This window comes from Nicotiana tomentosiformis, chromosome 8 (genome assembly GCF_000390325.3).
Source record: "Nicotiana tomentosiformis chromosome 8, ASM39032v3, whole genome shotgun sequence".
In the NCBI taxonomy this organism is placed as follows: domain Eukaryota; kingdom Viridiplantae; phylum Streptophyta; class Magnoliopsida; order Solanales; family Solanaceae; genus Nicotiana; species Nicotiana tomentosiformis.
Window position 1 is genome coordinate 119898386 of NC_090819.1, and position 14457 is coordinate 119912842.

Genomic DNA, 14457 nt, shown 5'->3' on the forward strand with positions numbered 1-14457 from the left:
TATATATATATATATATATATATATATATATATATATATATATATATATAAGATAGATTTTGTACTTTCTACGTGAATTATAATCAACATTCTTATTTGAGAAAGACAATAAATTAAAATAATTTAACATCTTGTGCTGCCGGTAGCAATTATTTTTTTGGTAAGTATATTAAAATATCAATTAATTAAAATCAAAAATATTACCAATTATGTGACCGAGTAATCCAAGTAAGTTGTTAGAAAGAAAGTTGTAGAACACAAATTTACATTTGATGTAATATTAAATTTACAATGAGAAGAATAACAATTTTCAAATGAAAGTTTGTTCCGAACAAATACCAAACTTTGAGAGTTTGTTTCAAACAAACAAGAAACTTTACAAAATATGCAGGATATTGACGAGCTAAGTTTTTGTGAAAAATAAAAAAATAAAAAATAAAAAATAAAAAAACCCAAACATCTCAGAACAAAATAAAATATTGAGAAGTTACTTTTTCTTCATGAGCGCTTGTATTGGAACAATAGCAAGTTTTTAAACAACACACAAGACCAGTATTTCAAATTTCATGAATGACATCCGAGAACTGATATCTTTTAAATAGTCTAATTTCACAAGGGATATTATATTTTCTGTATGACATCATTTAAAATCCAATACACGTAGGAACAAAGTGATATTCTAAAATGGGATTTTTACTTTCCTATACACTATTTGAAACTTTATTACCTTCTCTACTCAAGTTTCAATTTAATTAAATAGGCATATACAATTTACCAATTATATACACTTTAGGAATTAAATGAGTATCCCTTGATATTAAGATTTGAATAAGAAATTAATTATTTCTCATCTTTATTCTCTCTCCCTCTTGTGCTCTCTCTCTCTCATGCACCCTCTCTCTCAGTCTCTCTCTGTCTCTCAATCTCTCATTCTCTGTTCTTTCCCCAATTTTTCTTCCTCTGATATCCTCTATTTTTTATCCTTTCATGTTGTATATATTTTTAATGGAATTCATCAATGGATTTCAATCGTTTTACTATAGAGTTTTAATTGTGATGACCCAAAATGTCATCTTTAAATTTAATAATCAATTCTGTATTCTAAGACCTCCAAAAGCACTATTTATCATTCTCGACTTGCGTGCATAATCCGTAAAATTTTCCGAAAAAAGTTTTTATGTGAAAAATGGAGTAAAATGTGAATTAGAGCTTTAAAACTCAACTGAGTTGACTTTGGTCAATATTTTGAGAAAATGGACTCGGATCAGTGTTTTGATAGTTCCAGTAGGTCTGTATCGTGATTTGAGACTTGGGCGTATACCCAGAATCAAATTCCGAGGTCCCTAGCCCGAGATATAAAATTTTGATGAAAAATTAAAAATTTAAGTTCAAATAGAGACCGGATGTCGAATAATGTGCAAATGACTACGGAATAGAATTTTGATGATTCCAATAGCTCTGTATGGTGATTTTGGACTTAGGACCGTGATCGGAATTTTATTTGAAAGTCCGTAGTGAAATTAGGCTTGAAATGGCTAAAATAGGAATTTAAAGTTTGGAAGTTTGACCGGGGAGTTGACTTTTTGATATCGGGGTCGGAATCCAGTTCTGAAAATTTTTATAGCTCTGCTATGTCATTTATGACTTGTGTGCAAAATTTGAGGTCAATCGCACTTGAATTGATAGGTTTCGGTACATAATGTAGAAGTTGGAAATCTTAAGTTTCATTAAGCTTGATTTGGGAGATGATTCATGGTTTTAGCATTGTTTGGTGTGATTTGGGGGTTCAACTAAGTTCGTATGATATTTTAGGACTTGTTGGTATAATTGGTTAAGGTCCCGAGGGACTCGGGTGAGTTTCGGACGGCTAACGGATCATTTTTGGCTTTTGGAACACTGCTGATAACTGGTGGTATTTTTCTTCTGGTATCCTTATACGCGTAAGTTGGTTTGCGATCGCGTAGAGTAAGTTAGGCAGAGGTGGATTTGTTCTACGCGATCGCGTGAATGGGGTTGCGATCGTGTAGGATTAATTTGGCAGCTGAGAATTTGTTCTATGCGATCGCGTGGGCAAGTACGCGATCGCGTAGGTTGGATTCAGTTGTGCTATGCGAACGTGTGGCTAAGGCTGCGTTCGCGAAGAGTAAACGAAGCTGAAGCTGACCACGCGCTTAATGCTTCACGATCGCGTGAGGAGGCTCGCGATCGGGTAGGCTTGCGGAGACTGTGTTTCGCGATCGCGTTGGACTTGATGCGATCGCATAGGGTTAATGTTTGGGCAGTAAAATTTATGCTATGCGATCGTGTGAGGAAGTTCGCAATCGCGTAGAAGAAATCACTGGGCAGAGAGTTTAAGTTCTGAAAATAGGACTTCATCCCATTTTCCACTTTTTAACGATTTGGAGCTCGGATTTAGGCAATTTTTGGGAGATTTTCAGTGAAAACAACGAGGTAAGTGTTCTTGTAATGACCCAACCGGTCATTTTAACTTTTATAACCCCGTTCCCTAAAATAAAACTTTCTGTAGGTTCTTGTAATGATTTATGACTTGCGAGGATGGTTGGTTCGGGATTTGGAAGTGTTTGGAGTGTAACCGGAACACTTGATTCCTTAAGTTGACCTTAAAGTTTTAAGTTTGACTTCGGTCAATATTTTTGAGAAAACGACCCCGGAATAGAATTTTGATGATTCCAACAGCTCCGTATGGTGATTTTAGACTTAGGAGCGTGATCGAAATTTTATTTGGAAGTCCGTGGTAAAATTAGGCTTGAAATGGCTAAAATAGGAATTTAAAGTTTGAAAGTTTGACCGGGGAGTTGACTTTTTGATACCGGAGTTGGAACCTAGTTCCGAAAATTTGTATAGCCCCGTTATGTAATTTATGACTTGTGTGTAAAATTTGAGGTCAATCGAAGTTGATTTGATAGGTTCCGACATTGAATGTAGAAGTTGAAAACTCTTAGTTTCATTAAGCTTAAATTGGGGTATGATTCATGGTTTTAGCATTGTTTGATGTGATTTAGAGGTTCGACTAAGTTCGTATGATGTTTTAGGACTTGTTGGTATATTTGGTTGAGGTCCCGAGGGTCTCGGGTGAGTTTCGGATGGTTAACGGATCAAAAGTTGGACTTAAAAAGCTGCTGCAATTTTCTCTTCTGCTGCATTTTCTGGGATGTGACCGAGCCTCAGATCGAGCCCCAGATATCGAGCCTCAGATCGAGCCCCAGATACCGAGCCTCAGATCGAGCCCCAGATACCGAGCCCACGATCGAGGCCTGAGTCGAAGTCAGGGACGAGACTCAGTATCGAAGCCTCGATCGAAGGCAAGGCTCGAGGGCATGATCGAGGGTAAGGCTTGAAGGCTCAAGCTCGATGCAATGATTGAGGCTATGATCGAAGGCCCAACCTCGATACCCTGATCGAGGCCATGACCGAGGTCTAGACTCGAGCATGTGATCGAAGTCGCGATCGAAGGTAAGGCTCGATGGCATGATCGAAGGTATGGCTCGAGGGTTAGGATCGAGGCCCAACCCTCGATGCCCTGATCGAAGGCACATGTTCGATGCCACGATCGAGGCCCAGTTCGAGCCCAGTTCCGAAGTGCTGGTCAGTGTTATAAAAAGAGGGCATTCGTCCCATTTTACCATTTTTGACGAACTTGAGCTTGAGCAGAGACGACTTTTGGCAGAGTTTCAAGGGAAAAATATTGGGGTAAGTGATTCTAACTCGGATTTGATCAATATACAAGAATATATCATTGTTTTCACAATTTAATTAGTGTTTTGAGATTGAAATTTGAAAAAGTTTAGAAATCTCATAGAAACGAAATTTCGAGATTTCGGTATCGATTCGGAGTCTGATTTGAGTGAAACTGATATGGTTGGACTCGTAATTGAATGAGTTGTCGGATTTCGTAACTTTCGCCAGATTCCGAGATGTGGGCCCCGCAGGCGAATTTTTAATTAATTTCAGAATTTTTATTTAAAATGTAGTATTTCCTTATAGAAGTTGATTCCTATAATATTTAGTGATTGTATCGAATTATTTTGGCTAGATTCGAGCCAGACAGAGTTGGATAATCGTGGAAAAGGCAAAATTGTGGATTAAATTGGAGCAAGACGAGGTAAGTCTCTTGTCTAATCTTGTGAGGGGAAAATTACCTCATAGGTGATTAAGATTTAATAATTGTTACTAATTGTGGGGGCTACGTACGCACGAGGTGACGAGAGTCCGTGCGTAGCTACTATTAATGCTAAAGTCCGGGTAGTTTAGGACTCAAAGCATGTATTACTTGTGTAAATTATATTCTTTGATTAATTAATATTAATTGATATATATATATATATGAATATATTGTGAATTATTTGATAAAGATATTAAAAGATGAAAATCTCATAGGCTTGATTTCTTTTTAAATCAATTAATTGTCAAAAAAAATTATTCTCCTCCCAAATTTATCATATAATAAACATATTGTCCTTCCGGAGGCACATAAAAAAATGTCCTCCTTTCTTGTGGAGCGGGCCGAACGCCTCGGTAGGATATATGCATCTATGGAGCGTGTCGCACGTCCCTCGGCAGTGTACACGACACTCTGGATCGGGCCGTACGTGCTCGGCAGATTTCGTGCTTAATAATAATAATAATTATACGATGCTTTAATAATTTATTTCAGCTTGTAAAGCTAGTTAGTAAATTGGATTTTTTTTGGAATTTAATGAATTATTATTCTTGCTTGTTAAGGAATTAATTGTTACTCCTTTAAATGAGATTTAATTGATAAATTAGAATTTATTTGAATTAAAGAAATTTAATTAATATATTGAAAATTGATACATTTGAAGGAATTTGATTATTTTCGCTGATTAAATAAATTCTGCAAATCACATTGATTTAAATATCCTAGTTTTATTTTAATTGTTATTGACCTATAGTGAGTGTCAAAGTCGGCCATCTCGTCTCTACCACTTTGAGATTAGGCTTGATACTTACTAGGTACACGTTGTTTACGTACTCATACTACACTTGCTGCACTTTTTGTGCAGGATCTGAGACAGGTACTAGTGGAAGACCTATCATCACATACCCACGTCATCCAGAGGCATAGTGGTGAGCTGCCTTTCTGAGCCGTTCTGCAGCTACCAGTGTCTCTTCTTCTGATATTTATATTCTGTCCATTTTATTTCAGACATTATTTGGAGTTTTTGTATAATCTACTAGATGCTCATTCACTTGTGACACCAGGTCTTGGCACACACATTGGTAGAGTTTGGGTTTATATTTTCTTGGTTTTAAATTTTATCAATATATGCTTAATTTATTAGTTGGCTTGCCTAGCTGTAGTGTTGGGCGCCATCACGACCTATAGGCGAATTTGGGTCGTGACAACATGGTATCAGAGCACTAGGTTCACGTAGGTCTCACAAGTTATGGGCAGACTTAATAGAGTCTTGCGGATCGGTACGGAGACGTCTGTACTTATCTTCGAGAGGCTATATGGTGTTAGGAAACTACCTTTCTTCATATTCTATCGTGCAATTGATGTTGTACTAAATATCCTTCTCTTATTCTCTCACAGATGGTGAGAACACGCTCTAATGAGATTCCAGACCAGGGAAGAGCTACTCCCCCAGTTGCTAGAGGCCGAGGGAGGGCTCCAGCCCGTGGTAGAGGGAGAGGACATCCCAGGACTATTCCGGTTATGCCGCCAGTGGATCCAACAGAGAATCCCATTATTGAGGAGCAGGGTGAGGTGTTTGTGGCAGAGCCAGCTCCGGTGGACTTCAAATCTGCACCGGGATTTCAGGATGTTATGGGTCATATACTGCGATTCATGGATAATATGACTCAGGCTGGTTTATTTCTGGCACATCTCAGGCGGGCGGGGGAGCACAGACCCCTACTGCACATGCTCATGGACAGGCAGTTGTTGTATATCAGACCCAGGGTGCATTACCCGTGGGTGGAGTCCAGCCAGTGGCAGCAGCTACACCTGAGCCCAGGCCGGCTGTAGCCACCGATCCTCAGAAACTATTGGACAGATAGACTAGACTATATCCTCCTGTCTTCGGGGGTGAGCAACATGAGGATCCACAGGATTTCATTGATCGTTGCAAGGATAGACTGTACAACATGAGGATATTGGAATCCCATGGGGTTGATTTCGCTACTTTTCAGCTAGAGGGTAGAGCCCGTAGATGGTGGAAATCTTATGCTCTTGGCAGACCAGCAGATTCTCCTCCCATGACTTGGGACAGGTTCACCCGCATCTTCTTGGACAGGTATATTCCACCCTCCAAGAGGGAAGAGTTGCGGTTTCAGTTTGAGCAGCTCCAGTAGGGTCAGATGTCAGTGACCGATTATGAGGCGAGGTTTTCTAAATTATCTCGCCATACACTAATGATACTCCCTACTGAGGCAGAGAGAGTGTGAAGGTTTGTAGCCGGTTTACATACTGGTATTCAGGCTACTATGGCTCGAGAGGTTGAGATGGGTACTTCTTATGAGCGAGTTGTAGAGATAGCCCGGAGGATTGAGGGTGTACGTCAGCGGAGCCAAGAGCAGATTATGCGAGATAAGCGGTTCAAGTACTCTGGAGAGTTCAGAGGTGCTCCGTCTGGGGGCAGAGGTCAGTTCGTGAGGGCACAGTCCAGCAGACCCCCATATCCAGCACCACCACCTCCTCGAGATGCTCCAGTGAGACCTTATCTCAGTGCTATCCCAGAGAGTTCTTACCGCCCACCAGCTATTCAGGGTCCTCCCAGTGGGTATTCAATCCCCAGGGCCAGACACTTAGTCAGCAGCCTATCGCACCGAAGAGTTGTTACGAGTGCGGGGATCCCAGTCACATGCGGAGGTTTTGCCCCAGGCTTCGGGGTAGACCAGTACAGCACGGTCAGCAGCCTATGCTTACCGGACCAGTTTCTCCACCAGTAGTCCGACCACCCAGAGGTGGAGGACAGGTGGGAAGGGGTCGTCCTAGAGGTGGAGGTCAGCCAGGTGGAGGCCAGCCAGTTGGCGCTCCAGCTCGGTTCTATGCTTTTACGGCTAGACCAGATGCAGAGGCCTCAGATGCCGTGATTACAAGTATTATTTCTGTTTGTGGCAAAGGTGCCTCAGTATTATTTGATCCGGCATTTACGTATTCATATGTGTCATATCTATTTGCTCCATTCTTGGGCGTTTCTCGTGAGTCCTTGAGTACTCATGTTTATGTGTCCACTCCTGTGGGCGATTCTGTTGTTGTGGACCGGATCTACCGGTCCTGTATTATTACATTATGTGGTTATGAAACTAGAGCAGATCTCCTATTGCTTGAGATGACCGATTTTGAAATTATTCTGGGTATGGACTGGTTATCTCCATATCATGTTATTCTAGACTGTCATGCCAAGACTGTTACCTTGGCTATTCCAGCATTGTCTAAGCTGGAGTGGAAGGGTTCGCCTGTTAGTTCATTTAATTGAGTTATTTCTTTTATAAAGGTTCAACACATGGTTGAGAAGGGTTGTTTGGCTTATCTAGCCTATGTTCGGGATACTACTGTAGAAACTCCTGCTATTGATTCAGTGCCTGTAGTTCGGGAGTTCCCCAATGTATTTCCGTCAGATCTTCCAGGTATGCCACCTAATCGTGATATTGATTTCTGTATTAACTTGGTTTCAGATACCCATCATATATCTATCCCACCGTATCGTATGGCTCCGAAAGAATTGAAAGAACAACTTGAAGAGTTACTAGCCAAAGGGTTTGTCAGACCGAGTGTATCGCCTTGGGGTGCACCAGTATTGTTTGTGAAAAAGAAGGATGGAACAATGCGGATGTGTATTGATTATCGCCAATTGAACAAAGTCACTATTAAGAACAAGTACCCGTTGCCGCGTATTGATGATCTATTTGACCAGTTGCAGGGTGCTAGGGTATTCTCTAAGATCGACTTGAGGTCGGGGTACCATCAGTTGAAGATTCGGGATTCGGATGTTCTGAAGACTGCTTTCCGTACTAGATATGGTCATTATGAGTTTCTGGTAATGTCTTTTGGTTTAACTAATGCACCGGCAGCATTTATGGATCTGATGAACAGGGTATTCAGGCCATATATTGATTCATTTGTCTTTGTCTTCATTGATGACATTTTGATCTACTCTCGTAGTAAGGAGGAGCATGAGCAGCATATGAGAGTGGTGCTTCAGACATTGCGGGAACAAAAGCTATATGCTAAGTTCTCTAAATGTGAGTTTTGGCTAGAGTTTGTAGCATTTTTGGGACATATCATATCGGGAGAAGGTATTAAAGTTGATCCCAAAAAGATTGAGGCAGTTCAGAATTGGCATCGTCCCACTTCGGCGACGGAGATCAGGAGTTTTCTGGGTTTGGCAGGTTATTATCGTCGGTTCGTGGAAGGTTTTTCATCTATTGCAGCACTTTTGACCAAATTAACCCAGAAGGGTGCTCCATTCCGATGGTCCGATGATTGTGAGGTGAGCTTTCAGAAGCTCAAGACATCATTGACTACAGCACCAGTGTTAGTGTTGCCTTCTGGTTTGGGGATGTATATAGTGTATTGCGACGCTTTGCGCGTTGGTTTGGGTTGTGTATTGATGCAGGAAAGGTGAGTTATTGCATATGCTTCACATCAGCTGAAGCCCCATGAGCAGAATTATCTGGTACATGATTTGGAGTTAGCTGCGATTGTTCACGCCCTTAAGATTTGAAGGCATTATCTTTATGGGGTGTCCTGTGAAGTTTATACAGATCATTACAGTTTGTAGCATTTGTTCAAGCAAAGGGACCTAAATTTGAGGCAGCGCAGATGGCTAGAGTTACTAAAAGATTATGATATTACTATCTTGTATCATCCGGGCAAAGCATATATAGTTGCAGATGCCTTAAGCAGAAAGGCGGAGAGTATGGGTAGTTTGGATTTCATTTCAGCAGAAGAGAGGCCATTAGCTTTGTATATCCAATCCTTGGCCAACAGACTTGTGCGGTTAGATATTTCAGAGCCCAGCCGAGTTCTAGCATGTGTCGTGGCTCAATCTTCACTATCTGAGCAGATCAAGGCTCGCCAGTATGATGACCCACACTTAATGGTTCTTCGAGAAACGGTACTACGAGGTGGTGCCAAGGAAGTTATTACTGGTGCGGATGGTATTCTGTGACTCCAGGATCGTCTGTGTGTTCCTAAGGTGGATGAAATGAGGAAAAAGATCCTGGAAGAGGCACACAGTTCTCGGTACTCTATTCATCCAGGTGCTACGAAGATGTATCGTGACTTGAGGCAACATTATTGGTGGCGACGAATGAAAAAGGGCATAGTTGAGTATCTAGCTAGGTGTCTAAATTACCGGCAAGTTAAATATTAGCACCAGAGGCCAGGTGACCTACTTCAGCAAATGACTATCCCAAAGTGGAAATGGGAACGAATTACTATGGACTTTGTAGTTGGGTTGCCGCGTACCTTGAAGAAGTTTGATGCAGTTTGGGTGATTGTTGACAGGTTGACCAAGTCGGCATATTTTATTCTTGTTATGACTACGTATACTTCAGAGAGGTTGGCCCAGATTTATATTCAGGAGATAGTTTGGTTGCACGGGGTGCCAATTTCCATCATATCATATAGAGGCCCTCAGTTTACTTCACATTTCTGGAGAGCAGTACAGAATGAATTAGGGACCCGTGTAGAGCTCAGCACAGCCTTTCATCCACAGACCGACGGGCAGGCAGAGCGGACAGTTCAGATTTTGGAGGATATGCTTAGGGCATGTGTGATTGACTTTGGAGGTCAGTGGGATTGTTTCCTGCCTTTGGCCGAGTTTGCTTATAATAACAGTTATCAATCCAGCATCGAGATGGCTCCATTTGAGGCTTAATATGGTCGTCGATGTCGTTCACCTATCGAATGGTTTGAGCCCGGTGAGGCTAAGTTATATGGTACTGATTTGGTAAAGGATGCCTTAGAAAAGGTGAAGTTGATTCAGGAGCGACTTCGTATAGCACAGTCAAGACAGAAGAGTTACGCGGAACAGAAAGCGCGTGATTTATCCTTTATGATAGGTGAAAATGTTCTCTTGAAGGTTGTGCCGATGAAGGGGATTATGAGATTCGGGAAGAAGGGCAAGTTGAGCCCAAGGTTTATAGGCCCATTTGAGGTGTTGAGACGAGTTAGGGAGGTTGCTTATGAGCTTGCATTGCCTCTCAGTCTATCGGGAGTTCAATGCGGTTTTCCATGTATCTATGCTCCGGAAGTATCATGCTGACCTATCACATGTGTTGGACTTCAGCACAGTTCAGCTAGATCAGAGTTTGGGTTATGAAGAAGAGCCATTTGCCATTGTTGATAAACAAGTTCGCCAGTTGAGGTCCAAGAGGATTTCTGCAGTAAAGGTCCAGTGGAGGGGCCAACCAGTCCAGGAAGCGACTTGGGAGGCCGAGGAAGACATGCGGATCAGATATCTGATAGTAGTCTATATTCATGCAATTTAGACACTACTTACACTCTAATTTAGCCGCACTTTATTGATATTTGAATGCTAAAGGATAACAAAATTCTCTAATTAAGAATTTGATGCTTTGCAGGAGCTACTCCGAGCTAGGAGGGAGCTAACGAGTGTTTTGGAGTCAACATGGAATGTGAAAGGGTAATCGAAGGTTAGCCCGGTTGAAAAGGAGTGAGAAAAGCAAGCGAAACGACTCCTCCAGGTGTGCGGCCGCGGAGTGGTCCGCGAACTCAAGGCAGTGAGGCAGTCCAAATCCGCGGCCGGATCCACGGCCGCGGACGGACGGACGGGCGGACGAAAGCCAAATATGCAGGGTTAATTATGTAATTTCCTAGGCGACTAACCTAAACTTATATGAAACCTAAACTCGCCCAGAAGTGGGAGATAGCTATTTTTAGAAGATTTTAGAGTAAGAACGAGGGAGAGAAGACGGATAAAATTCCTAAGAGTTTTCATCTTCTTCTTGATACTTCTATTTGCTGATTATGAATTATTTTAGTGATTTGTTTTCCATTAGCATGAGTAGCTAAATCTGTTATCTAGGGTTGATGAAACCAATTGTTGGATGAAGTCTTGACTCTATTTTATTATAATTGAGCCGTGTTTGTTCTATGATTGTTCAATTACGTATTGTATTGTGGTTAATTGAAAGGCCCCTCGATTAATCGTATCTATTCACCTTGTGTTGCTTGATAAAGAACACTTGGTTAGATTGTTGTTGAACAACACCACTTTTGGGGAAGTTAAGAGATTAATTACTTGAATTTAAAAGTGGAGTTAGAAATAACGAAGCTTTGGTGGGAGGATTCTGAGTTGCATAAATTGGTAACTAGAGTAGTTCGAGAGAATGCTTTTAGTAAATTATCGTAATTGATCGAAAGGTAATTACGGTAGCCTGGAACTCATAATCCTCATAGAGTATTACGGCGAGATTATAGCTAAAGAGTTGAGAATTAATCCAGCATTTGGGGAAATCAATAGCCCTAGATTCTTTTACCCTTGAATTCAATTTTAGTCTTGATTATTGCTAATTTTATTGTCATTTTTCCTTGGCTAAATAAATTCCACTGATTATTCATAAAACTATTGCATCTGGAAGTTGTCTAAGCTTATCATTAGCATTATTTAAGGTTGTAGTAAATAGGTTAGTACCCTGTGGGATTCGACTCCAGACTTGAACCGGGTTATATTTGCAGCGGCCGCTTAGTCCTTCTTACAAGACATAGTTGGGCGTGATCAAATTTAACACCGTTGCCGGGGAAATAACGGTGTTATTTATTACAACTTAGAAGAATTGCTAGGATTCTTAGTTTGGATCAATTTCTTACGATGTTTAAATTTTTTTTTTATTATTATTGAAATTCTCACGTTTGAATTCTCCTCTGACTCAGGTGTATGCCTAGAAGCTCTTCGAGGGCTAGTGAACTTTTTGAAGGACTTTCAGACCCCGAGAAAGCATTTATGGCATTAAATCGAGCCAACAAGAAGAACAATCAGTTACAACAAAAAAAACACTCGAAATTGAAATGGACAATGTGGACGATGTCAACGAAAACAATCGGAATAATCGGGTTGACCCAAACAATGGAGTGGTGGCACCTCTTGTGCCAGAAGCTGCTCTATATGATTGGGCACAATCAACTGCTGATAACTTAGCCACCGCCATTACTGTACCTCAGATACAAGCGGAGACATTCTAGATCACCAACAACATGCTGCATCTATTGCAAAATAAGGGATTGTTCTTCGGGTCATACATTGAAGACACACAACAACATCTGAAGAACTTCCTATCAATATGTGTGACTCAAAGACAGCCGAATGTGACTCCTGAAGCCATCAAGCTATTACTGTTTCCATTCTCTGTGATTGGAGAGGCTCAAACTTGGCTAAATTCACTCCCAATAAACTCCATTGCCACTTGGGAGGAATTAGTCAAACAGTTCTTAAACAAGTTTTATCCTCCCAACAAGACTACAAGGCAGATTGATGAGATATTGCAGTTCAGGCAAAAACCAACTGAGTCCTTGCAAGAAACCTGGGAGAGGTTCAAGGGTATGCTAGTGAAGTGTCCACACCATGGCATTCCAGATCAGATGCTGGGACATAGATTCTACATGGGTTTAGCAGATAGTTTGAAGGTTAATGTAGACGCGTCAGCTGGGGGTGCATTTTTGAGCAAGATATTCATAGAGTGCAAGATTCTTCTTGACAAGATGGCTCTAAATTCAGGCTGGATGGCTAGAGGTACGACACTTACACCAATAGTGCATTCTGTTGCTCTTGACCCAAACAATTCCCATGCAGAGAACATAGCCACTCTCTTCACTCAGATGAGCATACTGACAAAGAAAATTGATGAGATAGGTACAAAGAAAGTGCACATTGTTGATAAAATGAATGGAGGATTGTGCACTCATTGCATAAACCAGTCATATGTGTGCTTGTGGAGTGGAGAGAATGACAATCAGGGCTTCAGAGAAGACATGAATTATGTCAATAATTTTGGAGGTCAAAGGCAAGGTGGGCAACAATGGGGACCAGTACTAAACCAGCAGTACAGACCCAACCTGCCACAACACAACCCTAATTCTGGAGGCGTACGACCACAAGCTCAAGTTGTGCCTTATCAAAGGCAGCAGGGCTATAATCAGCAGCACCAACAATAGTTGGCCTACCAACCACCTCATCAACAATAGGACAACAATATGGTAGAAGTCAGGGGTATGCTGTAATAACACATTGGAACAAATGGTAAGATGCAAGAAAAGTTAGCAGCACATAATTCAACAATCAAAGGCATTGAAACTCAACTGGGACAACTGTCTATGGCCTTGAACAATCGCCCCCAAGGAACATTGCCTACAGATACAAACATTAACCCAAAGGAACAGAACCCAAATCAGCTAATGGCAGTGAGTCTCAGGAATGAAAGAGATTTAGACAGAGAGCAAGAAGTTGCTCAATTTAGGAGAGAGACTACGCCAACTACTCCAGTTACATTAGAGGCAGATGAGTCAGCAGAGCTCATCGAGGTTGTAATTGAACAAGCACAGTTTGACAAGGGTAAGGAGAAAGATGGTGACCAAGTCTCAGAACAGGTGGCACCTCTTGTGCCAGAAGCTTCTAACAAAGAAAAGATATCAAGTAATGGACAGAGATTGATTCCTCCACCATTCCCTCAGAGATTGGCAAAAAAAAAAAGAAAGATGATCAATACAGGAAATTTATGGAAATGCTTCGACAGATTCAATTGAATATTCCACTGATGGATGCTTTGAGGGAAATGCCAGGGTATGCAAAAATGATGAAGGACCTGATGTCGCGGAAATTTGACTTCCAGGACCTGTCCACTGTAACTCTGACACAGACCTGCAGTGCAGTAGTGACAAGACCTATGGCCCAAAAGGTGTCTGATCCAGGTAGCTTCACTATCCCATGCACTATTGGGAGTTATGCTGTTGCTAAAGCATTGTGTGACTTGGGAGCCAGCATAAACTTGATGCCCTTGGCAATCTATACGAAACTGGGCATTGGCAGAGCTAGACCGACCTCAATGTTGCCGCAACTGGCTGATCGCACAGTCAAAAGACCGACAGGAATTCTTGATGATGTGCTTGTGCAAGTGGGGAAATTTGTATTTCCTGCAGAATTTGTTATTCTTGATTTTCAGGTGGATTAAGAAATACCCATCATTCTGGGAAGGCCATTCTTAGCCATTGGGAGAGCATTAATTGATTGTGAGACTGGAGAGTTAAAAATGAGGTTGAACAATGAAGAAATAATATTCAACGTTCAACAATCCATGAGGAGACGCAGTAAATTTGCAAATTGCTCACTAGTGAAGGCCATAGATGTGATACTGCAAGAAGAGGACGAAACCCTTAATGTCAAGGATCCACTAGAAGCTTGCTTGATGAATTTGGAAGAGATGGACGGTGAAGGGTTGGCAGAGTGG

General features: G+C 41.4%; 1 non-coding gene across 1 annotated transcript; it reads right to left on the reverse strand.

Moving 5' to 3' along the window:
• Window positions 1–12478: 12478 nt before the first annotated feature.
• LOC117281096 (small nucleolar RNA R71) lies at window positions 12479–12585 on the reverse strand. The gene has a single exon (XR_004511713.1). It is a non-coding gene; the product is annotated as a small nucleolar RNA R71 (small nucleolar RNA).
• Between the last annotated feature and the right edge of the window lie 1872 nt (window positions 12586–14457).